The 25,588-nt window shown below is 40.6% G+C and overlaps 1 pseudogene; it reads right to left on the reverse strand.

The window, feature by feature from the left end:
• Positions 1-16,307: 16,307 nt before the first annotated feature.
• LOC116742063 overlaps positions 16,308-25,588 on the reverse strand; it is a 59,049-nt pseudogene continuing 49,768 nt past the window's right edge.

Genomic DNA, 25,588 nt, shown 5'->3' on the forward strand with positions numbered 1-25,588 from the left:
TTATATATTTGCACATTAATGGTTTCAAGCCGTAATATGATCCTGTTAAGTTATAACAGTACATAAATGCTAAGTAATACCAGTCAGGCATAGGACAAAATCATTTTCTAAAAGCTTGGTCACAAAGTGAGTTTGTTAATTCTGTTGATTATAGATTTAAAATATGTAATAAATGTAATGCCATATAAACGGCTAATCATTAAAAAAAGAAATATGTCATACAGAGAAAGATGAATACCATATGATTTCACTTATATATGGAATCTAAAAATCTAAACAAACAAAACAGAACAGATACAGACTTACGGACAGAGATCAAACTGGTTGCCAGATGGGAGAGGTTTGGGGGGGTTGAGTGAATAGGTGGAGATTAAGAGGTACAAACTTCAAGGTATAAAATAAGTATGTTACAGAGATTAAATATAAAGCATAAGGAATATTGTCAATAATACTCTAGTGATTTTGTATGGTGACAGATACTAGACTTATCATGGTGACCATCCTTAATGCATTTAAATGTTGAATCACTATGTTGTCCACCTGACTCTAACATAATAGTGTACATCAGCTATACATCAATTTAAAAAGTTAGGCTTTCAATACTCTCACAGATGTTGGATGCTATGCTCCATATTCCCTCTGCCCACACCTCTGTTTCTCTGTGGAGACTTCCTCAGGCACTACTGTAGCTTGCCTGGTTCAGGGTAAGTCATCCCCCAAGGACTGAGATTTAATGCCTTCAGGGGCATCCCTCAGTCTGCCTGGAACTCCTCCCAGTGGATAAATACTCCAAATTTCTGGTCCTTTGATGGGACACTCCTGAGGTGCATCTACATGGCTCTTTAGATGGCCTCTAGTAGGACTGACCCGAGTTACCTATAGTGGTAAACTATGCAATGATGTACCCCTGAGAAAAATGTAAGATCATACATAAAATCTTGTTAAAAGGTTGGCTGTCCCTTTTAACTAGGTAATGGTGTCTTTCTTTTACACTGTATTTCTATCTCCTGGTGCTTTAGAACAATTTGTAGCATAAATCCAACTGAAAAAAAAAGTGCTACCTTATCTTTTCAGGAGTCCTTGGATTCTGGAATACTATTTGTTGTATAATTATAAAACCCCTCATTTAGTACAGTTGCTGCATAACTTACATCACTGTTAAATAGGCCATTGTTTTCCAATCCTGGCTTGCATTAAAAACAAAACCTGGGAAGCTTTAAAGATACAAATTTCTAGGCTCCTACTTTGAATGACAAAATTCATCTCTCTGTGAGTGTGTGTGTGTGTGTACATGTGTGTGTAAATCTCTCAGGTGATTCCCAGCTCAGTGTGGGAACTGCACAAAAGTTTGGTGTAATTCTTCCAACTCTTGCCCTTAGGGAGGGGGATTACAGAAGACAGGGTGGAAAGAAAGTGTATGAGTGGAGGTTTGCAATATGTGGTAATTGAGACATTAGAATTTTACAGCTACATAATGAAGATGATTTCATGACAGTGTCAAAAGCCTGTATCCAGCATCACTGAGATGTCTCTCAGATTAGTCCTTCTTTATTACAGCTTGTAATTTAAATGCCAAGGGCACAAGCTGCTTTGATGATGAAGTGTTATCCTTGAATATCTTTTATGTAAATGTAACCTTTGGGTGAGGAAGGAGGAGAGACAATATAATTAGTGAATCAAATGCAGATAATCAGCACCTTGTGTAGTACTGGCATATAATTACAAGGCTGAAATTCTCGAAACTTGATATTTGGGCAAGGAAATAAGGAAAACACCTGGAACTCATTCTGCAAGGTTAAAATGGGGTTCTCTCCAGTCTGTTTTCAACACAACATTAAACAGCAGATACTAAACCAACCAACCAAAAAAAAAAATCTCTCCTCACTTGGTATCTATTTCATGAAATCATTTTTAAAAATGAGATTTTTACAATCTTTCATTGAACTTTAAAGAATATATTAAATTTTCTAATGCCATAAAACATCCTTTAATCAGTCAACCTGCCCAATTTCCATCAACTCCTCCATACACAACAATACTGAACAAAGCGCTTTGGTGGGACAATTTGTCTCTAGGAGTCTTTTGCCTTCAAGCCCTTTGGGAAGCTTCTGTAAACACGTGGCACACTGCAGCACCTGGGACATGATTAATAAACAAATACACGAACCAGTGAATGAATGCACGCATGATGCACAGACCCTTACACACCGATACTCCAAATTGGCCTTGCCAACACATCCTCACATTCCACAATAAGCTGTCAAACATTTATCAAACACAGCCTATGCTAAGGTGTCAAAGGTAAACAAAACTGGACATTAGTTAAGGCGGTGAAAACAGATTTTATTCAGTAACTACTCTCAGAAGAGGAAAGAACTGAGCTCTATTCCAATATGTGCAGAAATGACTGGGAGTTTTAAAGGGAGAATGAAGGAGTAAGGAGGGAGAGTGAGTCGGGGGATCAGATAGAGTCAAAGAAGTGAAATAGTACAGAGACTACCTCAGTGTAATTGTGATGAGGCCAGCTGTGTTTACTAGCAGACAGTTATCAAAGTTAGGATGCTTTACTCCTACAGAGACAGAAGACAGAGACTCTCTCCTTCCTAATGGTTTTTAGGTGCCTGAGAAAAACATTCCTGAGTTGGAGAAGACACACATACATTTCAAAGGGACAAAGAAAGGATTCACAATTGTAAGCCCTTTTTAGTAAATGCTGTAAGTAAGGGAGGTAAGGGGCCCATTTGCATGTATTAAGCAAAACAAACAGTAAATTCTTTTGGCAGCTCTGAGCCTTTCCAGATTGGAACTCAAAAAGGGGCTTGGGGCTTCCCTGGTGGCGCAGTGGTTGAGAGTCCGCCTGCCGAGGCAGGGGACACGGGTTCGTGCCCTGGTCCAGGAAGATCCCACATGCCGTGGAGCGGCTGGGCCCGTGAGCCATGGCCGCTGAGCCTGCGCGTCCGGAGCCTGTGCTCCGCAACGGAAGAGGCCACAAGTGAGAGGCCCGCGTACCGCAAAAAAAAGAGAAAAAATGGGGGCTGTGTTTTCCCAGAGGCATTGACCTTAGGCTGCTAGAAACCAAGTTAAAGTTTGGTCAAGTCTCTTAGTGCAGGGTTATAGAGCCACTTATGTGCTGAGAGTTCTCTGCATTTCTCAGGGACTGTGACACAAATGACAATGAGTAAGACCAATTACTTATCTTCAAAGTCTTTACAAATGAGAAAAGATAGACCAAAAAATTAATATAGAACATCATATTATACACATAGAAGGAACTTTTTTTTACAAAGTACAAGGAAAAGACTCACAGATATTGTCATGGAATAGAGAGAAATGTTATGGATTAGCAATTAGGGAATGCTAGGAAATAAATCAGACAATTTCTAAGCAGAGTCTCGAGTACATTAGAAGTTAGGGAGTCTGAATTGTGGGCTATCCTGCAGCCCTGAAAGAGAAAGGGAAAGTAGAGAAGGATGAGGATTCTTACGTAGGCGAGGAAAAATATAATTTTCCTTTTACCCTTCTAAGGGGCTGGGGCTCCTCTAACAAAAGACAGATTAACAAGAGAAAAACAAACAGAAGTTATTAACATGTATACCAGGGGAAACCCTCAAAGAGGTGGCTTAGAATTCAGACTTAAATACCATCTTCTGGGCTTCCCTGGTGGCGCAGTGGTTGAGAATCTGCCTGCTAATGCAGGGGACACGGGTTCGAGCCCTGGTCTGGGAGGATCCCACATGCCGCGGAGCAACTAGGCCAGTGAGACACAACTACTGAGTCTGCGCGTCTGGAGCCTGTGCTCCGCAACGGGAGAGGCCACAACAGTGAGAGGCCCGCGCACCGCGATGAAGAGTGGCCCCCACTTGCCACAACTAGAGAAAGCCCTCGCACAGAAACGAAGACCCAACACAGCAAAAATAAATAAATTAATTAATAAACTCCTACCCCCAACATCTTAAAAAAAAAAAAAACCACCTTCTTTAGCTAAATTGAAGAAATAAAAGGTGTGAAGGAAACCAGTTATGGGGAGGTGACCAGGAAAAACACAGTAAACAAGAGTAAGGTTAGTTATGCAGATTTAAGTCAGTGCCTTCTCCACGGATGAGCGTTTCTTGTGATCATTCTCTTCCTGGTAAATAGAGACATGCTTACAAATGGAGATGTCTTTTATAACTGTAAATTTCCTTACAAAAGGGTAACCTCTACTGTATGTTCAGAGCATCTCCTGTGGCTGATCCTTCTGAAAATAATCAGCTCAAAGTAATCCATATGCCAAAGGCATATTTTCCCCCATTTTATTCACTCTGAGTCTGGATCAGCAGAAAAGTAAACATATGAGAGGCCCCAGGGCAGGAAGGGCAAGCAATTTCATGTTTTGTGCCAGTACTGACAGACTGGAGGTGGTAACCCCAGCACACTTGGAGAAAAATTCTTAGACTGAATCTGAACTGTGGCTGCCCAGGCGTAGGAAAGAAGAGTGACCACATAGATGCCACCCAAAAGATCACATCATGTACTTCAGAGGCTAATGTCTGAGTTCAAGCTCAGCAAGGATTAAAGTAAATGCACTGAGTGAATTGGGGGATGGGAAAGAGGTCATAAATAAATTTTTTTTTTTGCGGTATGCGGGCCTCTCACTGTTGCGGCCTCTCCCGTTGCGGAGCACAGGCTCTGGACGTGCAGGCGCAGCGGCCATGGCTCACGGGCCCAGCCGCTCCGCAGCATGCGGGATCCTCCCAGACTGGGGCACAAACACGCGTCCCCCGCATCGGCAGGCGGACTCCCAACCACTGCGCCACCAGGGAAGCCCTAAAATTTTTGATAAAGTTAGATGATGGTATCAAGCCCACCAACAGAGGCAGCCAGCAAACCTATAAATAAGTTTCACACCAAAAATGCCTCATGTTAAACTCTCCAGCTCTGTGGGAAAAAATTAATACACTGTATTCTCCTTGACCACTCCATTAAGATTGAATTAAATAAAGCAAATGCACTTAAGAAAGGATCCCTGTGTTTATATTCATAGGTCTATTTTAACATTTTTTTTCAGTTTATCCCTAAATTATGAGCACTTTCCACATCTGATCTTTCCTTATGTTGTATCAAATTCCCACAGCTTTTGCAAAAGAATGCTCAAGTGAAGGTGGGATCAGGATGGCAGAGTATGAAGACCCTGAGTTTACCTCCTCCATGGACACACCAAACTACAAGAACACATAGAACGACTCTGAGAATGACCTGAAGACCAGCAGAACAGCTTTCCTACAGCTACAATTATAAAGAAAAAACTACATCAAGATGGGTAGGAGAGCCAGAGATGTGGTTTAGTCAGGATCCATATCTCCGTACAGTGCCCCACAAGCAGAAGGGGATATCACAAACACAGAGGTCCTCCTTAAGGAATGAGGGGTTCAAGCCCCACAACAGGCAGCCCAGCCCTACGGTGCAAGACCTGCACCAGGAAGGTGAGCTCTCATAACTTCTGGCTTTGAAAACCAGCAGGGCTTATGTCTGGGAAAGCTGGAGGGCTATAGGAAACCAAGACTTTGCTCTTAAAGGGCTCACACAAAACTCACTTGCTCAAACTCCTATTGCAGAGACAGCAACTTGAAAAGCACTTGGGCCGTATGTGAAAGAGATTCACTGACTAATTCTAGGGCAAGTGCTTAGGGGCCGGGATCTGTTGGAACTTTCTCAAAACACTAGTGGGCACCCTTTTATTTATTTATTTATTTATTTTTGCGGTACACGGGCCTCTCACTGTTGTGGCCTCTCCCGTTGCGGAGCACAGGCTCCGGACGCGCAGGTCCAGTGGCCATGGCTCTCGGGCCTAGCCGCTCCGCGGCATGTGGGATCCTCCCAGACCAGGGCACGAACCCGTGTCCCCTGCATCGGCAGGCGGACTCTCAACCACTGCATCACCAGGGAAGCCCCCACCCTTTTATTTTTATTCTCCCTCTACCTAGGGGCCTCATGCAGGCAGGCACCACTTCTAACATTTGCCATCTACCTTGCTAGCACTGCTTGCCCCACCTCAGTGTTCCCCTGCAGACCCACCCCAGGCAAACGACCCACCTCAACTGGTACCCCCAAAAGTGGCTGCCTTGGTGATGCCCCTCCAAGGCAGGTCCCAAGCCACCATATACAACAGGTGGCTTCAGCCTGGACCAGCACTGCCCTCCCAAAGTGGTTCCTGTCCCAGGATCTCAGACCTGACCACCAGTGCACAGCTGGGCCCTACAGCCAGTCACACTGGGGCCAGCCTCCTCCACCAATGTACCTGCAGCTCTTGTGTTACTATAACAACAAGAAGGTACATGCAGCCCACAGGGGACACCCATGGATCACCTGGCTCTGGTCACCAGAAGAGATTACTCTTCTGAGCCCCACAGGAAACCTTCTACATAAGGCCACTCCTTCAAAATCAGGATCTGTAACTGATCTACCTAATACACAGAAACAAGCACAAATAATTTGGGCAAAATGAAGAGAGGAATGGATAAACATAGTGAGAACTTCAAAAAAGACACAGAAAATATAAAAAGAACCAATCAGAGCTGAAGAATACAAGAATTGAAATGAAAAATACACTAGATGGAATCAACAGAAGATTAGGTGATGCAGAAGAACAGCTCAGTGATCTGGAAGACAAGATAGTAGAAATCACCCAATTGGAAGACAAAAAAAAAAAAAAAGAATTTAACAAAATGAGGATAATACAAGGGATCTTTTGGACAACATCAAGCAGAATAATATTTGCATTATAGGGGTCCCAGAAGGAGGAGAGAGAGAGAAAAAGACAGAAAATGTATTTGAAGAAATAATGGCTGAAAACTATTCTAACCTGGCAAAGAAAACAGACATCCAAGTCTAGGAAGCACAGAGTCCCAAACAAGATGAGCTCAAAGAGACCCATACAAAGACACATTATAATTAAAATGTCAAAAGTTAAAGATAAAGAGCAAATCTTAAAGGCAGCAAGATGAAAACAACCAGTTGCATACAACAGAACCCTCATAAGATTATCAGTTGATTTTTCAGCAGAAACTTTATAGACGAGAAAGGAGTGGCATGACATATCAAAGTGCTGAAAGGAAAAAAATTACATCCAATATTACTCTACCCAGTAAGGTTATCACTCACATTTGAGGAGAGATAAAGAGTTTCCCAGATGAGCAAAAGCTAAAGGACTTTATCACTGCTAACCTGGCCTTATGAGAAATGTTAAAGGGAGTTCTTTAAGAGAAAAAGTAAAGGCCATAACTAGAAATAAGAAAACACATTAAAGGAAAAATCTCACTGATAAAAGCAAACATATAATAAAGGTAGTTGATCAGCCACTTACAAAGCTATCATGGAGGTTAAAAGACAAAGTAGTAAAATAAACTAAAAAACTACAAAAATTAGTTAAGGCATACCCAAAAATATGTAAAATATGATATCAAAAACATGAAAGTTAGTGAGGGAGTAAAAATGTGTTTTTAGAATGAGTTTGAACTTAAGTGACCATCAAATGAAATAGACATGCATAAGTTGTTACACATGAACCTCATGGTAATCACAAACCAAAACCTTTAATAGGTGTATAAAAATAACAATAAAGGAGTCCAAACATAATACTAAAGAAAATCATCAGATCACAAAAGAAGAGAGAGAAGAAAGGAACAGAGAATAACTGCAAAAACAACTTGAAAACAATTAACAAAATAGCAATAAGTACACACCTATCAATAATTAAGTGTAAATGGACTAAATTCTCCAATCAAAAGTCAAGGGTGGCTGAATGGATAAAAACAAGAACAATCTAAATGCTGCCTACAAGAGACTCACTTCAGATCTAAAAACATACAGAGACTGAAAGTGAAAGGATGAAAGAAGATATATTCCATGAAAATGGAAATGAAAAGAAAGCTGAGATAGCAGTACTTATACAGGACAAAATAGACTTCAAAACAAAGCCTGTAACAAGAGACAAAGAAGGCCATTATATAATGACAAAGGGATCAATTCAATGCAAGGATATAACGCTTGTAAATATTTATGTGCCCAATATAGGAGCATTTAAATATATAAGCAAATATTAACAGATGTAAAGGGAGAAATTGACAGTAATACAATAGTATTAGGGGACCTTAATACCCCACTTACTGAAACAAATATATCATCAAGAAAGAAAATCAATATGGAAACACTGGCCTTAAATGACATATTGGACCAGATGAAAATAATAGATTTATAGAGAACATTTCATCCAAAAACAGCAGAATGCACATTCTTTTCAAATGCACATGGAACATTCTCCAGGACAGATCACATGATGGGTCACAAAGCAAGCCTCAATAAATTTAGGAAGATTGAAATCATATCCAGCATCTTTTCTGACCACAATAGTATAAATCTAAATTAACTACAAGAAGAAAACTGGAAAAAATACAAACGTGGAGAATAAACAACATGCTACCAAACTCCACAAAACACTAATAGAACTAATGAATGAATTAAGTAAAGTTAGTTAATTAATTTAGAAAACACTGTTAAGCAGTCAGTCCTCGTTTCTCCCCAGGCCTCCAGCCATAGACAACTATTAAAGAGTATGGGGTTTCTTTTTGGTGTGATGAAAATATTCTAATATTGACTGTGGTGATGGTTGCACAACTCAGTGAATATAGTAAAAACAACTGCACATTTTAATTGGGTGAATTGTGTAGTATGTGAATTATATCTGGATAAAAGAGGTATAAAAACAGGTAACATACTGTAGCACCACTTCATTTGGCTGGTGAACACTTCTGATAAACAAACATTAGATAAAATTTAGAACTTTAACAGGAACATACATCTTACTTCATCATTACCATAGCCATATGCACAGGGAGCTCAGTATTAACAGATTTGGTGAAAGCAAAATATATGAGGGAGACTTCCATGGAATAAGAATTGGTTGGACTGTATATGTATATTTCCTGTAAGTTTCTAGTGTGTGTGTCCATCATTTAATTCACTAAGTCAGAATTTTTTGACCATCTGTTATCTATCAAATACCATTTTTTTGTCTTTTTTTTAACATCTTTATTGGAGTATAATTGCTTTACAATGGTGTGTTAGTTACTGCTTTAAAACAAAGTGAATCAGATATACATATACATATATCCCCATTTCTCCTCCCTCTTGTGTCTCCCTCCCATCCTCCCTATCCCACCCCTCTAGGTGGTCACAAAGCACCGAGCTGATCTCCCTGTGCCATGCGGCTGCTTCCCACTAGCTATCTATTTTACATTTGGTAGTGTATATATGTCCATGCCACTCTCTCACTTTGTCCCAGCTTACCCTTCCCCCTCCCCGTGTCCTCAAGTCCATTCTCTACGTCTGCATCTTTATTCCTGTCCTGCCCCTAGGTTTTTCAGACATTTTTTTTTTTGGTTCCATATATATGTGTTAGCATATGGTATTTGTTTTTCTCTTTCTGACTTACTTCATTCTGTATGTCAGACTCTAGGTCCATCCACCTCACTACAAATAAGTCAGTTTCATTTCTTTTTTTTTTTTTTTTTTTTTTTTGCGGTACGTGGGTCTCTCACTGTTGTGGCCTCTCCCATGGCGGAGCAGAGGCTCCGGACGCGCAGGCTCAGTGGCCATGGCTCATGGCCCAGCCCCTCCGCGGCATGTGGGATCTTCCTGGACTGGCGCACGAACCCGTGTCTCCTGCATCGGCAGGTGGACTCTCAACCACTGCGCTACCAGGGAAGCCCCTCGTTTCTTTTTATGGATGAGTAATATTCCATTGTATATATGTGCCACATTTTCTTTATCCATTCATCTGTCAATGGACACTTAGCTTCCATGTCCTGGCTTTTGGAAGTAGAGCTGCAATGAACATTGTGGTACATGACTCTTTTTCAATTATGGTTTTCTCAGGATATATGCCCAGGAGTGGGATTGCTGGGTCATACGGTAGTTCTATTTTTACTTTTTTAAGGAACCTCCAAAGTTTTCTCCATAGTGGCTGTATCAATTTACATTCCCACCAACAGTGCAAGAGGGTTCCCTTTTCTCCACACCCTTTCCAGCATTTATTGTTTGTAGATTTTTTTATGATGGCCATTCTGACTGGCGTGAGGTGATACCTCATTGTAGTTTTGATTTGCATTTCTCTAATGATTAGTGATGTTGAGCATCCTTTCATGTGTTCGTTGGCAATCTGTATATCTTCTGTGGAGAAATGTCTATTTAGGTCTTCTGCCCATTTTTGGATTGGGTTGATAGTTTTTTGATATTGAGCTGTATGCACTGCTTGTAAATTTTGGAGATTAATTCTTTGTCAGTTGCTTCATTTGCAAATATTTTGTCCTATTCTGAGGGCTGTCTTTTTGTCTTATTTATGTTTTCCTTTGCTGTAAAAGCTTTGAAGTTTCATTAGGTCCCATTTGTTTATTTTTATTTCCATTTCTCTAGGAGGTGGGTCAAAAAGGATCTTGCTGTGATTTATGTCATAGAGTGTTCTGCCTATGTTTGCCTCTAAGAGTTTGATAGTGTCTGGCCTTACATTTAGGTCTTAATCCATTTTGAGTTTATTTTTGTGTATGGTGTTAGGGAGTGTTCTAATTTCATTCTTTTACATGTAGCTGTCCAGTTTTCCCAGCACCACTTATTGAAGAGGCTGTCCTTTCTCCATTGTATATTCTTGCCTCCTTTATCAAAAATAATGTGACCATATGTGTGTGGGTTTATCTCTGGGCTTTCTATCCTGTTCCATTGATCTATATTTCTGTTTTTGTGCCAGTACCATACTATCTTGATTACTGTAGCTTTGTAGTATAGTCTGAAGTCTGGGAGCCTGATTCCTCCAGCTCCGTTTTTCTTTCTCAAGATTGCTTTGGCTATTCGGGGTCTTTTGCATTTTCATACAAATTGTGAAATTTTTTGTTCTAGTTCTGTGAAAAATGCCATTGGTAGTTTGATAGAGATTGCGTTGAATCTGTAGATTGCTTTGGGTAGTATAGTCATCTTCACAATGTTGATTCTTCCAATCTAAGAACATGATATATCTCTCCATCTGTTTGTATCATCTTTAATTTCTTTCATCAGTGTCTTATAGTTTTCTGCATACAGGTCTTTTGTCTCCTTAGGTAGGTTTATTCCTAGGTATCAAATACTATTTTTGGTGCTGGGGAATAAACAGATAAATGAATATATATAATTAATATATATAATGTGTATATAAATACATTTATATGTAGACTCTAGGACTTTATATTTATATATGCACACATATATAATGTGTATAAACATATATTATATTTATATACATACAAATATTAATATATCTAAATGTATATATATGAAGGTAAAGTCCTAGAGCATATACTCCATGCTGTGGGGGATGTAAAAGCAAATGCTACCTGCTGTCAAGGAAAGCTTCCAATTCAAGAACCCAAAACATAGTCACATAATCCTATTGGTTAACAAATAGGATTATTTGATGGCAAGTTACACAAATCAACTTGACATACTTTAAGCAAAAAGGTTTTTCTAAGGGTAGAAATGCAGCTGGGCTTCAGGAAGGAATGGAACTGGAAACCAGAAAATTTCAGCCCCCAGGTAGTATTTTCTCCCTGTATCTTGTTTGTGCATCTCTCTGCCTGCTTCTTCTCTTTCTCATTAGTATTCTGCTGATTTAGCCACTAGAACAAGTCTGGTTTCTCAGAGTTCATAGATCCAGACACAGAAACAAAGTCTGCTTTCTTTTTTGTCTCTTTTCTCATATTCAGTTTCAAATTACTTCCACAACCAAAAGCACCCTACCTTTCTGTCACCCTAAGTTTTCAGAAAGTAGCAGAATGTCCAGCTGTGTATTGGCTTAAATCTTTGTTACTGCAACTGAGGTTTATGGGCCAGCATCATCAGTGTCACTCAGGGGCTTCCTAAAAAAGCATGCTCTCTGGGCAACAAAATCAGAACCTGTACTTAACAAGACCTCCAGGTGGTTGGAATGCATATTAAAGTCTAAGAATTGGCTTAAAGAATAAGGGAGGGGCTTCCCTGGTGGCGCAGTGGTTGAGAGTCCGCCTGCCAATGCAGGGGACACGGGTTCGTGCCCCGGTCCGGGAGGATCCCACGTGCCGCGGAGCGGCTGGGCCCGTGGGCCATGGCCACTGGGCCTGCGTGTCCGGAGCCTGTGCTCCGCGGCGGGGGAGGCCACAACAGTGAGAGGCCCGCGTACTGCAAAAAAAAAAAAAAAAAAAAAAAAAAAAGAATAAGGGAGGTGTGTTCTCTCATGTAACAACAAAGCCCAAGACTGTCAGTTCCAGGGTGGGCTGATTGATTCAGAGGCTCAGCAATGTTACCAATGTCATCCTTCTGCTGCCCTCTTAGCTCTTCTCAGGCTCCTACGAAGGTTGCAGCTTTTGCAGGATTCCCATCCGTGCATAACAATGTCCTTAGAGGAGAGGGTATTCTTTCTTTGTGCTCTTTTTTAAATGAGAGAAAAATCTTCCCAGTGTCCCCTTAGCAGATTTCCCCTCACATATCACTGGCTGGATTGTGTCACACACGTATTCCTAAATCAGTCACTGGTAAAGGAACAGAAATACCATGATTGAAAGACTAATTAAGATTCACCCCTGCGATCTGGGGTGGGCCTTAACTTCCCCGGAAGCACATGGCCTCCCATTCTCTGATCAGAATTGGGCTCTATGAGCAAGGAATGAGGGAAGGAATGGGAACTGGTCAGGTACCAAGAGTGTCTGCCATATCAGTATAGCAACAAGCACCAATGTGTGAGTACGAAGTACCAGCATCCTATGTGTGAGGAATTAGTAGTAGAGGAGTTGATGTGTCAAATGGAAACAATACAGAAGAGCTCTTTGATCATTTCACATAAATTCCTCAGCAAATCCCATGTTCATGTACTTGCCCAGTAGCCTTCACCTCCTCATTGGAAAGCGATTTCTGCACAATGAAAGCTAAGTGCAACCATTTTGGGGAGAGCTGGGAGAGTAGTGGTGAAATTGACATGGATATTTTTTGACATGATGTAAGTCACCACAACAGGAGGCTGAAAATTTTAGTTTTAGCGATTGCATAAGATCTTGATCAACAACTCAAATAATGGATTGATATAAAATAATCGTAACTAAAATTTATTGAACATTCATTACATACCAGTTACTATTCTAACATGCTATTTGTGAATTAGGTAGTCCAATCATCTTATCAACCATATCAAACATATAATATACTTTTTTTTTTTTTTTTTTTCGGTACGCAGGCCTCTCACTGTTGTGGCCTCTCCTGTCGCAGAGCACAGGCTCCAGACGCGCAGGCTCAGCGGCCATGGCTCATGGGCCCAGACACTCCGCGGCATATGGGATCTTCCTGGACCGGGGCACGAACCCGTACCCCCTGCATCAGCAGGTGGACTCTCAACCACTGCGCCACCAAGGAAGCCCTATAATATACTTTTACTACCTCCAATATACAGAAGGAAAACGGAAGCAGGTAAAGTAAAAATAACTTGGTCAAGGTAACAGAGTAAGAAACAGAGACAGGATTTGAACTCAGAATCCAGGATTAACAGTTGAGGAAAAATACAGAAATTATGTTTTTTTGAACAAAAACTAACCCACACAAAATTTACTACAACGTTATAAACCCAAAGGAGTTTTCTGTGCCTTTTATTTTACTTCATCAACCTATCTAGTGGTGTTGCACTTTATGAATAAACTCCAGGGAAAGAAACATGCACATTATTTAATAATGCTGTCTACTAGTTTAAATATCTGTTAATTAAAACATCACATTTACATATCCCAATTATTGGATAATAATGTGAAGGAAAAAGTATTATGCAAAAATAGCCATGAAGGTTAGTGTATCCAGCTTTCTCTCTACTGGCTGCTGATTTTTAGTATCTATATTAGAATGTGATTTAAGGAATTTAAGCTTTTATAAAGCTAATTTAATCTGCATTCCAAATGGTAGCTAACTTGGGTTGTTTTTGAAAGAAAAAAATTTTAGTTATCCTATTATGGTTATTCAGTAAGGACTATAGAGGCCTTAATATATTGGCTCATTAAAGATTAACCTTCTTGTTTAAAGTGCTTAGAGTTACTTGGGGACTTCCCTGGTGGCGCAGTGGTTAACAATCCGTCTGCCAATGCAGGGGACATGGGTTCAAGCCCTGCTCAAGGAAGATCCTACATGCCGCAGAGCAACTAAGCCCATGTGCCACAACTACTGAGCCTGCACTCTAGAGCCTGTGAGCTACGACTACTGAGCCTGCGCACCACAACTACTGAAGCCTGTGTGCCGCAACTACTGAAGCCCGCGTGCCTAGAGCCCGTGCTCCATAACAAGAGAAGCCACTTCAACGAGAAGCCCGCACACTGCAACGGAGAGTAGCCCCCGCTCGCCACAACTAAAGCAAGCCCACGCACAGCAACAAAGACCCAATGCAGCCAAATAAATAAATAAATTTTAAAACATAAAAAATTAAAGTGCTTAGAGTTACTTGAAGTAATAGTATATAATTCTTGGATCTTATTTTTTTTTTCTAAATCAATTCATTCTATTATCACCAAGAGGCCTTGCCTCTGTGGTGAATTCAAATGGGCAGATGTGAGCTGAATTATAAAATTTATGGACTTTTAAAATACTAAAAGATCAATTGGTTTACATGAGAGAATTGTTTTGGTGTTGACTGATCAATTACCCACAGAACTAATCAGAAGAAAATTGTATTGTCCTCAGATTTGGTTAAAAGACAAACACTCATGGAGTATTCTATACGTGAGTTTTCAATCAATTAATCTCAACACTGGTCTACTAAGGAAAGAATATTTGGTAGAATTACAGATGAAAATCATCTCATTTAAATTATAAAAATTGTTCATTTGAGTACAAGCTTTTTTACTCTTAGAGCATCTCTATAGTCAATTAATATTTATCAAGGTACAAACTAATCAAACAGTTCTTAATCATGGTTTTGTCTTTCCCTATCATTAGCTGGTTTATTAAGTGCTCCCCAGAGCATTTTTGTTTGTTTGTTATTTTTTATTGAGGTATAATTGACTTACAATACTATATAAATTTCCAGTTTTGAGCTCACCATGTTTAAAGGTTATACTTTATTATAATTATTTATAGTTGGCTATATTGCCTGTGTTATAAAATATACCCTTGTAGCTTATTTTATATATAATAGTTTGTACCTCCTAATCCTCTAGCCCTATCTTTCCCCTCCCCCCTTCCCTCTCCCCACTGGTAACCACTTTGGATATGTACCCAGGAGTGGAATTGCTGGATCATATGGTAGTTCTGTTTTTAGTTTTTTTAGGAACCTCCATACTATTTTCCACTGTGGCTGCACCAATTTACATACACACCAATAGTGTTCAGAGGTTCCCTTTTCTCCACATCCTCACTAACATTTGTTATTTGTGTTCTTTTTGATGATAGCCATTCTGACAGGTGTGAGGTGATATCTCATTGTGGTTTCGATGTTCATTTCTCTGATGATTAATGATGTTGAGCACCTCTTTATGTGCCAGTTGGCCATCTGTATGTCTTCTTTGGAAAAATGTCTATTCAAGTCTTCTGCCCATTTTTTAACCACTTTGTTTATTTTATTGATACTGAGTTATATGAGTTGTTTATATGTTTTGGAAATTAACCCCTTATTAGTTATATCATTTGAAAATATTTCCTTTCATTCAGTAGGTTGTCTTTTTGTTTTGTCAACGGTTTCCTTTGCTATAAAAAGCTTTTAAGTTTAAAAAAAAAAAAAAAAAAAAAAAAAAAAAAAGCTTTTAAGTTTAATTAGGTCCCATTTGTTTATTTTTTGCTTTTGTTTCCTTTGCCTTAGGAGATAGATCCAAAAAAATATTGCCGCAATTTATGTTAAAGAGTGTTCTGCCTATGTTTTCTTCTAGTAGTTTATGGTTTCTGTTCTTACATTTAGGTTTTTAATCCATTTTGAGTTTATCTTTGCATATGGTGTTATAGAGTGTTCTAATTTCATTCTTTTAAATGTAGGTGTCCCGTTTTCCCAACACCACTTTTTTTTTTAATGGAGATTTTTTTCTTTATTCAGAAACTTAAGACTTGGGTACATCAAATAAAACCAATTTCTGGGAGAAAAAAATCAAAATCCACAATAGAAAAAAAAAAGTTAAAACTGTCTGGGCCATATCAGAACCCAGAGTATATATTCTTTTAATTGAAAATGTCTAGGCATTTCATAATTGACCTTTTGATATGAACTGACCTATAACATTTTCAATTTGTCGTTCTCGGTGTTGAGTACATAGGACAAGCTAGGAAGTCTTCAAACCTTGAGCTGAATTCCATGAGGGTTTATTTGGCTTTTGAATCGGTTTGTCCTTGTCTAAGAGATAGCAGCAGCAACAGCGCCCACCTTCTGGGCAGCTTCTTTCTTGGCATGATGAGCCTGTAGGACTGTCACATCTTTATCTACCTTGGAGCAGAGAGACTCGGGGGACTCCAGCATGTGCAGCAGCATAGAGCTGTCAATCCTCAGCAGCATTCCCATAATCTTCCCAGCCAGGTTTGAGTGCATGGTCTAGATGAGCGGGAACAAACGTTCACCCAGCATCTGCTTCTGTTCCTTGTGGGGGCGGGGGCGGGGGCGGGGGGAGAGGAGCGCTGCGGCCAGCATAGAGGCAGTCAGCGGCTCCTGCCCCTGCACATGGACCGCAGGCTGGGGTGCCTGTAGGGGCTGGATGGCAGGGTGAGGGCTGCGGACACTGGAGGCATATTCGTAAGGTGCAACAGCCCAAGGAGCAGCCGCAGCAACAGCAGCCCAAGGTGCTAAGTTCTGCACAGCTGTGGGAACTCACAGACTCACAGCTGTCAGTCAGCCCTTGCTGGGCAGCACCAGCCCCACCAAAGTCCATAGCCAAGCAGTCCGGGCACTCAGACCAGACTCTCTGAGCGGTTGTAGAGAGGCCGCGAGAGGCCAGAGCATTACCAGTTGGAGCCAGATGGCGAAGAGCTGGACGAGGCCCAGACTGGCGTATAGCACTTGGCATTCCTTGGAAGCCTTGAGGTCTCCCACGTTGCTGCCGGCGTGGATCAGGCCTCATCTGTGCTAACTGGTTAGGTGTATAATATGGAGGTCTTCCCTGAGCCTGTGGAACTGCTGGCACAAAGCAGCCCCCAGCTGCATGGTGGAACTGATTTAAGATGGTATTGGCAGGGAGAGCTCTCATCACAGCCACCTGCTGCATATACCGGTTGGTCAGGTGAGCCTTTTTCTCTTCCTTTCTCTGGGCCAGGGTGACATACAGTGACTTGGAGCCCATGATGCGTCCACTCAGTGACTGCTTTGGTTGCCTCTTCAGGGGCTGAGGAGCAGACAAAGCCAAACCCTTGCTTCTCCCATCCTCCAGCATCACCTTAGCACTGGTGATTGATCCTACTGGGCATATACCCTGAGAAAACCATAATTCAAAAAGATACATGGGGCTTCCCTGGTGGCACAGTGGTTAAGAATCCACCTGCCAATGCAGGGGACACGGGTTCGAGCCCTGGTCCGGGAAGATCCCACATGCCATGCAGCAACTAAGCCTGTGCACCACAACTACTGAGCCTGCGCTCTAGAGCCCGTGAGCCACAACTACTGAGCCTGCGTACCTAGAACCCGCACTCCGCAACAAAAGCCACCACAATGAGAAGCCCACCCCCCGCAACGAAGAGTAGCCCCCGCTCTCTGCAACTAGAGAAAGCCCGCGCACAGCAATAAAGACCCAACACAAACCAAAAAACTAATTAATTTTTTTAAAATAACAATTAAAAAAAAAGATGCATGTACTACAATGTTCACTGCAGCACTATTTACAATAGCCAGGACATGGAAGCAACCTAAGTGTCCTTCAACAGATGAATGGATAAAGAAGATGTGGCACATATATACAATGGAATATTACTCAGCCATAAAAAGGAAAGAAACTGAATTATTTGTAGTGAGGTGGATGGACCTAGAGTCTTTCATATGGAGTGAACTAAGTCAGAAAGAGAAAAACAAATACTGTATGCTAATGCATATATATGGAATCCAAAAAAAATGGTACTGATGAACCCAGTGGCAGGGCAGGAATAAAGACGCAGACGTAGGGAATGGACTTGAGGACACGGAGGGGGAAGGGGAGGCTGGGACGAAGTGTGAGAGTAGCATTGACATATATACACTACCAAATGTAAAACAGATAGCTAGTGGGAAGCTGCTGCATAGCACAGGGAGATCAACTCAATGCTCTGTGATGACCTAGAGGGGTGGGATAGGGAAGGTGGGAGGGAGGCTCAGGAGGGAAGGGATATGGGGACATATGTATATGTATAGCTGATTCACTTTGTTGTACAGTAGAAACTAACACGACATTGTAAAGCCATTATACTCCAATAAAGATGTGAAAAAAAAAAGGGGGAAACTCTTAACTTCTCATCATCAATGGTATCACCCAAGTTCTTAATGTAGAGATTCAGCCCCTGATAGCAACTACTTCTTTCCTGTTCCAGCTGTTCAAATTTCAGCTTTAAATCAGCCTGCCATTCCACTTTCCTCTGTGGATGGCCAAAGAAAATTACTTTCCCACTGATTTAGGATTTTCTGTGTATAGTATCATGACATCTGCAAGCAGTGACAGCTTTACTTCGTTCTTTCCAATTTGGATTCCTTTTTTTTTTCCCTGTCTGATTGCTGTGGCTAGGACTTCCAAAACTATGTTGAATAAAAGTGGTGAGAGTGGACATACTTGCCTTGTTCCTGATCTTAGAAGAAATGCTTTCAGCTTTTCACCATTGAGTATGACGTTAGCTATGAGTTTATCACATATGGCCTTTATTATGTTAAGGTATGTTCCCTGTATACCACTTTCTGGAGAGATTTTTATCATAAATGTATGTTGAATTTTATCAAAAGCTTTTTCTGCATTATTGAGATGACAATGTGGTTTTTATTCTTCAATTTGTTAATATGACATATCACATAGATAGATTTGCAGATATTGAACCATACTTGCATCCTTGGGATAAATCCCACTTGATCATGATGTATGACCTTTTTAATGTATTGTTGGATTTAGTTTGCTAATATTTTGTTGAGGATTTTTGCATCTATGCTCATCAGTATTATTGACCTGTAATTTTCTTTTTGTGTGATATCTTCATCTGATTTTGGTATCAGGGTGATGCTGGCCTCATAGAATGAGTTCGGAAGTATTTTTTCCTCTGGAATTTTTTGTAATAGTTTGAGAAGAATAGTTGTTAACTCTTCTCTAAGTGTTTAGATGTCTGTTTCCTTTCCCAGGTTAGGGAAGTTTGCAGCTATTATGTCTTCAAATATATTCTCAGCCCCTTTCTCTCTCTCTTCTTCTTCTGGGACTCCTATAATGTGAATTGTCATACACTTGGTGTTGTCCCAGAGATCTCTTACACTGTCCTCATTTCTTTTTTTTCTTTTTTTCTTTTTTCTGTTCAACATCAGTGATTTCGACTACTCTGTCTTCTACCTCACTGATCCATTCCTCTGTATCATTTAGTCTACAGCTGATTCCTTCTAGTGTATTTGTCATTTCAGTTACTGTATCCTTCAGTTGTTAGTTGTTCTTTATACTTTCAAACATTTTGTTAAAAACTTCAATGTGCACTCATTCTTCTAAACCTGGGACCCCAGGGCCCTGCAGCCAGAGACTCTTGAGACCTAGCATCACCTAACAGTGAGCAGGAACCAGCCCACACAATCCCTGGCCCTGCCCACAATCAAGTCTGCTCTAGCCTTGAGACTAGCCTCACCCACCAGCGGGGTGCACTCATTCTTTTCCTGAGGTCTTTGATCATCATTACGACCATTACCCTGAATTCTTTCTCAGGTAGATTTCCGATCTCAGCTTCACTTAGCTTTTCTTCTGGGGTTTTATCTTGTTCCTTAGTTTGGAACATGTTCCTCTGTTGCCTCATTTTGCCCCACTTGCTGTTTTATTTCTATGTAACTGGTAGGTTGGTTATGTTTTCTGACCGTGGAGAAGTGGCCTTTTGTAAGAGACATCCTACATGTCTCTGCAACGTACTCATCTCTAGGGGTGCCCCCCTACGTGGGCTGTGGGGATCCTTCTGTTGTAGTGGGATGACTCCTGTAGGTGGTCTGGTTGACTTGCTTGGCCCTCTGTCCAGTTGGTTGCCAAGCCCTGCCTTGTGTGGGGGCTGTCAGCCACTGATTGGCAGGGCTGGATCATCAGGCATCTGACTGCAGAACCCTGGAAGTTACTGGGGCTAGTCCTGTTTCACTGGTGGGCAAAGTTGGGGTCCAGGAGATCCTGAGGCCGGTGCTCACCCACCAGTGAGTGAAACCAGGTGCTTGGGCTACTGCTGGCCCACTGATGGAAAAGCCAGGTCCTAGGGTCTGACTGCCAGGCCCAGGTGTCCCATAGCTGGTGTTGGATCACTGATGGGTGGCGTTGATTCCTGACACACCTGGCTGAGTGGTCTGGGGTGTCCCGAAGCTTTTGTCTGTCCACTGGTGGTGAGGCTGGTCCCAAGGTTAAAGCAGACTTGATGCTAGGCAGGGCCAGGGGTTCTGGGGCTGGTACCTGCCAACTGGTGGATGGCGCTGGGTCTGAGTCTCTGGCTGCAGGCGTCTGGGGTCCTGGATCTCATGCCTGTGCACTGGTATGTGGAGCTGGGTCCGAGGTCCTCTGGTGAGCAGAACCGTATCCAGGGGTGGCCTGGGCTCAGGAGGTCTTAAGGCAGCCTCTCTGCTGGTGGGTGTGTCTGTGGCCACACCCAGTTAGTTGCTTGGCTTGAGGAGCCCCTGTTTTTGTACCTACATGCTATTGTGTCAGGCTGGGGCTGGGTCCTGAGGCTAATAAGCTAGAGGGAGGACTCCAAAATGGCACTTGCCAGCACCAGTGTCCAAGTGGTAGAAAGAGTTTCCAAAAATGGCTGCACCAGTGTCTATGTCCCCAAGGTATGCTCCAGTTGGCTTTTGCCTCTCCAAGATCGGCAGGTAGGTCTGACCCAGGCTCCTGTCAAATTACTGCTTCTGCCCTGGGTCCTGGAGCATGTGAAATTTTGTGTATGCCCTTTAAGAGTGGAGTCCCTATTTCCCTCAACCCTGTGGTACTCTCACAATAAGCCCCGCTGGCCTTCAAAGCCAAACATTCTGGGGACTGATGTGGGGCTCAGACCCCTCACTCCTTGGGGAGAACCTCTGCAATTATAATTATTCTCCCATTTGTGGGTCACCTACCCCAGGGTATGGGACGTGACTATACCATGACTCTGCCCATTCTACCCATCTTGTTGTGGTTCCTTCTTTATATGTTTAACTGTAGATGATCTTTTCTGGTAGATTCTGGTCTTTTTCATCGATGGGTGTTCTGTAGATAGTTGTAATTTTGGTGTGCCCGTGAAGGGAGGGGAGCTCAGGGTCTTTCTACTCTGCCAGCTTGGTGTATCTCCACTGGAGCATTTATTTTTAATGAAGTATACAGTAATTGAAATACAATGTTATATTAGTTTCAGGTGTTCAACATAGTGATTCAGCATTTATATACAGTATGAGGTGATCACCAAGATAAGTCTAGGTACCACCTGTCACCATTTAAAGTTATTCAAATATTATTGGCCATATGAACTATTCTGTATATTATACCCTCATGACTTATTCATTTAATAACTGAAAGTTTGTGGCTTTTAGTCTCCTTCACCTATTTTGCTCATCCTCCAAACCCCTCTTCTCTGGCCACAACCAGCTTGTCCTCTGTATCTATGCATCTGTTTCTGTTTTGTTTGCTCATCTGTTCTGTTTTTTAGATTCCACATATGAATGAAATCATACAGTATTTGTCTTTCTGTCTGACATTTCACTTAGCATAATATCCTCTAGATCCATCCCATGTTGTTGCAAATAGCATGATTTCTTTTTTTTTTTAATGGCTGAGTGACATTCCATTGTTAGATAAATATATATATATATATATATATATATACCACATCTTTTTTACCATTCATCCAGCAGTGGATACTTCAGTTGCTTCTATATCTTGGCTACTGAAAATAATGCTGCAATGAACATAAGGGTGAATATATCTTTTCCAATTAGTGTTTTCATCTTCAGGTAAATATCCAGAAGTGGAATTGATGGATCATATGGTAGCACTATTTTTAATTTGGGGGGAACTTCCATATTGTTTTCCATAGTGGCTGCATCAAGTTACATTCCCACCAACAGTGAATGAGAGTTCCTTTTTCCCCAATATCCTCAACAACACTTGTTATTTTTTGCATTTTTGATAACAGCCATTCTGACAGATGTAAGGTGAAACAAGCATACCTTGGAGACATTGCAAGTTTTGTTTCAGACCACTGCAATAAAGCAAATATGGCAATAAAATGAGTTGACAGATTTTTTTGGTTTCCCAGTACATATAAAAATTATGTTTACACCATATTTTAGTGTATTAAGTGTGCAATAGTATCATATCTGAAAAACAATGTACATACCTTAATTTTAAAATACTTTATTGCTAAAAAATGCTAACCATTGTATGATAACAGAGTGTTGCCACAAACCTTCAATTTGTACAAAATAAAATATTCGTGAAGCTCAATAAACCAAAATACAATAAAACAAGATATGCCTGTATTTTGCTGTGGCTTTGACTTGCATTTCCCTGATGATTAGTGATGCTGAGATTTTTTTCATGGGCCAGTTGTCCATCTGTATGTCTTGTTTGGAAAAATGTCTGTTCAGATCCCCTGTCCATTTTTAATTGGATTGTGTGTTTTTTGATATTAAACTGTATGAGTGTTTTATATATTCTGGATATTAGCCACATATTAGATATATGATTTACAAGTATCTTCTCCCATTCATTACGTTACCTTTTCATTTTGTTGTGGATTTCCTTCACTGTGCAAAAGCTTTTTACTTTCATGTAGTCTATTTGTTTATTTTTGGGTTTTTTGCCCTTGCCTGGAAAAAGATACAAAAAAAAAAAATTACTAAGATCAATGTCAAAGAGCTGAATGCCTATGATTTCTTCTAGGAGTTTTATGGCTTCAGGTCTTATATTCAAGTCTTGAATCCATTTTATTTTTGTACATTGTGTAAAATAGTGGCTTTTGCACATAACTGTCCAGTTTTCTCAACACAATTTATTGAAGAAACTTCTTCCTATTGTATATTTTTGCCTCCTTTGTTGTAGATTAATTGACCATATAAGTGTGGGTTCATTTTTGGGCTCTCTCTTCTGTTCCATAGATCTATCTGTCTGTTTTTGTGTCAGCACCATATAATTTTGATTACTATAGCTTGGTTGTATAGTTTGAAATTAGGAAGGATGATGCCTCCAGCTTTGTTCTTTCTTAAGACTGCTTTGGCTATTCAGGGTTTTTTTTGTAGTTCCACACAAATTTTAAGATTATTTGTTCTAGTTGTGTGAAAAATGCCATTGGTATTTTGATAGGAATGGTATTGCATCTGTATATTGCTTTGGGAAGTACGGACATTTTAATATTAATTCTTCCAATCCAAGAGATTTATCTTTGTCTTCTTTCATTTCTTTCCTGAATGTCTTACAGTTTTCAGTGTACAGGTCTTTCACCTGCTTAAATTTACCAGACAGAAATCATACTTTCTGTCTCTACAGATTTGCCTGTTCTGGACATTTTATATCAATGGAATCAACAATATGTGGTCTCCAGTAAATGACTTCTTTCACTTAGGATAATGTTTTCAAGGTTCATCCATGTTGTAGCAATCGTACTTCATTCCTTTTCATGCCTGAATTACATAACATACCATATGAATATACCATATTTTGTCTGTTCATCTGTTGATGGACATTGGGTTGTTTCCACTTTTTGTTTATTACAAATAATGTTTCTATGAATATTCATATGCAAGTTATTATATGAATTATGTTTTCATTTCTCTTGAGTATATATCAAGAGTGGAATTTCTGGGTCAGATAATAACTCTATGTTTAACCTTCTGAGGAAATGCCAAACTCTTTTCCAAAGTAGTGGTACTATTTTACATTCTCACAAACAGTATATGAAGGTTCCAATCTCTCTACATTGTCTCCAACACTTATTATCTCTTTTTTATTTTAGCCATCCTAGTGGGTATAAGGTGGTATTTCAGTGTGGTTTTGTTTTGCACTTCCCTGAGGCCTAGGGAATACATCATCTTTTGATAAAAATTAGAGGAGATGAGCTTTTTCTATATAATTAACCATTTCTTTGTTTCAGAGGATGTTTCTTTCAGACAGACTTCTTTTCATTGGCACAATTTTTCATAATTCCCAATTTACTTAAAACTTAGGGCAATCCACTCATCACCATTTTTATCTAGGTGTTTCACATACATATGCCCACTGATGGGCATACATATTTATACTCTCACAACCCCTATTGCAGTAGTTCTTTATCCCATGTAGGTATTTTTAAAATGCATAATTAATAATAAAGTAATAATAGTTCAAAGAAAAGCTGTTCTCATGAGAATAGCAAGCAGCGGTTCTCAGAGGCTGAACCTTCTCAGAATGGCTAGATTTTTGTCATTTAATCTTTGCCTACCCATTTACAATATATATTGCACTGTGAATAACAAAAGCAACACCCTTCCCTAAATTCCCAAAATATGTAAATCAGAAGTTGTAGTTCACGAGAGAAAATGTGGGTTCTGAGGGAATGGAGAAAGTACATGGACCACTATCTCTAAGAAACAAAGTTCTCTAAGGAGGCAAACAATAGCCCCTGTAACAATTGGCCCAACATGGCCAGGAGTTGGTTAATGATTGACAGCTCCTTTAAGTTTTGTCTCCATCTCCAACTTAAGGCCAGCCAGAGACATCCCTAAGCAATCATATAGGACGCCCCCCTTCTAGTTAGTCTTCCTAACCCTCCTACCACTTCCCCATGCTAACAGCCTCCAATCAAGGCATACCTGAAGCCTTCCCTTTTCCACTATAAAGGTTTATCACTCCTCTGTCTACCTTTGAATCTCTGCCAAAACACAAGTCATGGTGGCTGACTGCCTTGCTACAGTAAGCTCTGAATGTGTACCCCTTGGCTGTTCTCATTTGGTTCATCTTCTTTTACTTCCACATAGGCTATTTGGATTTAATAGTCTAGCCCAATTTAGAATCGGCTTAACTATTTTCTGGATCCCACAGAAGAAAGTAGGACTCCTGTGACATTGACCTTACTCTGAATCAGTCTTATGGAGTGGAAAGAGCATGAGGTTTGGAGTTGAGAGGCAATGATTGTAGTTCAAGTCTGCTGCTAACAGCTGTGTGACTCTGGTTCTGCCACTGGACCTCAGTTTCCCTACCTATAAAGGGGAACGGCTGGGGTGGGAGGAGAGGAGTGTACTGTATCTCTAAAATAGCTTCCGTTTCTTAATCACAGGATATTAGAATTGGTTTATAATATTCTGTGATTAATTGCCTCCCCCAACCTTCTAACTTCATTCTCATCTAATTAGAGCAAATTTCCTACACATGGAAGCCTGGTGTTCCTTTACACCAAGTGTTTCACACTAGTCTTCAAACCAACTTCATCAGACACC

Source organism: Phocoena sinus, chromosome 1 (genome assembly GCF_008692025.1).
Source record: "Phocoena sinus isolate mPhoSin1 chromosome 1, mPhoSin1.pri, whole genome shotgun sequence".
In the NCBI taxonomy this organism is placed as follows: Eukaryota; Metazoa; Chordata; class Mammalia; order Artiodactyla; family Phocoenidae; genus Phocoena; species Phocoena sinus.